Genomic DNA, 3,451 nt, shown 5'->3' with positions numbered 1-3,451 from the left:
CCTTGTGTATCATGCTACAATCTGGACGTGACTGTAGCTAAGGGGAGACAGTGAAAGTTTAAGATCAGGGAAGACACTGAATCAGAATTCAAAGCTTCCTCATTTTCTTTCAAAAAGGACCAGCAATTTCTTTAATCTTCACACACTAGCGTCTGGATTTGAGACGCATGTGAGGATATCACCTTTTAACTCTGGGCCTCTATTTCTATGGTAATTACTTATTAGAACTCGCTTTGGGTCCTTTCAAGAGTTGGACTGGCCCCCCAAAAATTCTCTCTTCAGTCATTACTTTCTTAAAGTTTTGACTCACATTATTCTTTCTCTCCAGTGTTGTATTTCAGTTTCCACCTATTTTTCTCATTTCTCAAAATGCATTTTTCACCTAGTAATTTTATTTCATGGAACTTTATCTTGAGTGCATCTCAAGAGGCATTTTTTTTCAAGGAATTGTTAGTAAAAGCAATTATGGACGATCTCACTCACGCTTGTTATTGCTTCATCCTTCCTTTGCTCAGGACTGCCCACATCGGCAGGTATCTAATTTTTTTTCCCTTCTATTTTGGAGCTGAGCTTTCTGAGTTTTCTTGTACTTTTGGGTCACCCACTGCTGAGCAAGAGGAGAGTGGGGGGAGAGGTCCAGATACCTCTGTTTCAGAGGCAGCTCACACACGTCTCTCCATCTCCTCTGCCCAATTCCCTTCACTTCCGGATGTTTATGCTCCTGAAAATTCTGGTCTTCCTGAGTCTGTGTGCTGCGCTCTGGATGAAGACATGAAACTGGAGGTGGGAGTTAGCACCATCCTGAGACCCACCCGTCGCTTCCTGCCCACCAGCCGACCTCTGCCTCTCTGTGCTCATCTGCCCTTTTGGTTTTCTTAAATGGCTTCAGAAAGAACAATAAAGTCAAGAGAAACTAATTTTTAAAAGAAAAACAGCTTTCTTAGGATCTAGTTCACATACCATGCAATTCACCCATTTAATGTGTATAATTCAATGGCTTTTAGCATATTCACAGATGTGAGTGACCATCACCACAGCCTTAGAGCATTTTCAGCACCTTAGAAAGAAACTGCATAGTTTTTAGCTATCACCCACCTCCGCACCCCCCAGCCCTAAGCAACCACCAGTATCAACTTCTTCTGCAGCTGTAGGTTTCCATATTCTGGACTTTTCATGTGCATGGCTTCACATGACATGTGGTCTTTTGGGAAGGGCTTCCTTCACTTAGGATGTTTTCAAGTTCAGCCACGTAGATGTATCAGCGCTTCATCCATTTCTATGGCTGAATAGTATTTCATTCTGTGGACACACCACGTTTTGTTTATCCATTTGTTCGTTGATGAACTTGGAGCTGTTTCTTACCTTTTGGCTATTACGAATAATGTTACCATAAACGTTTATGTTCTGGTTTTTGCGTGGACGTAGGTTTTTATTTCTCTTGGGTATATACCTAGAGTGGAATTGCTGGGTCCCATGGTCACCCTGTGTTGAATCATTTGAGGATCTACCCAACTGTTTTCCAAAGTGGTTGCACCATTTTACATTCCCATGAGCGGCGTATGTGTGTTCTGATTTCTCCACATCCTGGTCAAGGCTTTCATCTGGCTTTTGGGTTCTCACCATCTTGGTGGGCATGAAGGGGTATCTTACATGGTTTCGATTTGCGTTTCCCTGATGACTAATGATGTTGTCTGCGCTTCTGCTTCCTCCCTGGTGTGACGAGGCAGACAATGCTAAGATAAGCCTCCTCTTCCTCATGCTACGCCTCTTCCCTCTGGCAGCTTCCCCCAGACATACATGTTCCAGGCACTTCTGGCAGCTGGGGATGGGCATGCCAGAGCCGCACTGGCCTCACGACGCCCTCAGGCAGAATGGGTCTGGGCAGTGGGTAGGTGCCTGGATGGTGGTTCGCATGCCTTCTAAGCCATGCTGGGCACTGTGCAGCCTGTGCCTCCTTTGGGAAAGGGACCTTCCTCCTTTCTAGCCGCTGAGCTCCTGGTCTCCTTCATAAGCAGGTTTCCTGCTTCTTCCACTGCTTTCCCCCCCAAAACTCAAAGGACAACTGGCTAAAGTGGGATTTGCGAGCTTGATGAGAAGATGTCTGGTGTCAGGACATCTCTGAGCCTCTGTTTTCTTATCTGTAAAGTGGGGATAATGACACGCACCTCACAGCTTTGTTGTGAACTTAAGAAATACTTTGGGTAAAGCTCCTAGCACTGTGGTCAAGGAAGAGTAGCAGCCGTTGTTACCAGGACCCCTGTCTAGCCTTTTCCAGCTGCCACAGCTCTGCCGTTTCCTGTTTCCCTGAGATGCTCTAGGTCTTTCCCAGAAGCTTCAGTTCACATCCCTTCACGGCCAGCTTCCCACTCCGCTGCCAACGGGAATATTTGATTTCCCACTTACAGGGAGAAAGGCCCACGCTCTTCAGTGGTTGAACAGAACATACTGACCCAGCCCCATTCCTTTCCCCAGAATCTTTACAGGAGGTGAGAAATATCTGCGATGATCTGGGCTTCGAGACCCAGAAGCTTACTTTCTTTNGCCCTCCACAGGCATTTCTTTGTTGCCTCTTTGCTACACAAGTCAAAGCTCAGCTCTTGGTAATTCGTTGACAAGTAGGATATAACAATATGTATTAAAATTGGTCTGCTTTTGACACTTCACTCCTTTGACCTTGAAGTGACAGCAACAAAAGAAATATTCTTGGCCAAAATGAAGAACCCAGAAGAGACCTTCATGGGATAATTTTATGCGAATGACCCTAAAATAGATTTCAGATGGAAAAGCGGCTTTGACACAAATTTCCAGGGAAGATCAAAAGCTTGAAAGTTATGATTTTTGAGAAGCCATTCTATCCTGGAGCCTGTCTAGGCTGACCAAATGACTGGTCCCAAGACTCAAATGCTGGGGGCTGGAATCACCTAAAAGCTCTTTCCCTTACGTGCTGATGTTCAGTCACCTGGCGTTAGCTGAGGCTATTGGCTGGAATTCCACCTGAAGCCTTTGTATGGGGTCTGGGCCTCCTCACATTAGAGCAAGTGGAGAGAGAGAGAGAGAGGGAGACAGAGAGTCAGGTGGGCGCTGTGTCCTTCTTATGACCTATCCTCAGAAGTCACACAGCATCACTTCCTCCATATTCTCTAGTCAAAGCAGCCACAAGTCCACCCAGGTTCAAGGGGATAGGGGAGTGGCAAGCTTCCAGAAGGGCACATGGCACCAGAAATGTTTCTGTGATCATTACTGGACAATAAAACCTGCCACAAGCATAATCACAGTACTGTGGCATGGGGTCATCATGAGGACTACGTGAGACGAACAGGTTCAAGTGCAAAGCCCAGTGCTCCCCACAGAGTGAACGCCCAGCCTCATCAGCTACTAGTCATTCTCTCTCCTGCTCTCTCTTCTGTTTCTCTGGCCTGCCTCTGGGGAACAACTTATCAGAACCAGTGTG

This window comes from Hipposideros armiger, unplaced genomic scaffold, assembly GCF_001890085.2.
Source record: "Hipposideros armiger isolate ML-2016 unplaced genomic scaffold, ASM189008v1 scaffold_87, whole genome shotgun sequence".
NCBI classification, from domain to species: domain Eukaryota; kingdom Metazoa; phylum Chordata; class Mammalia; order Chiroptera; family Hipposideridae; genus Hipposideros; species Hipposideros armiger.
The sequence above is the reverse complement of the archived record's forward strand: the minus strand, read 5'-3'. Positions refer to the sequence as shown.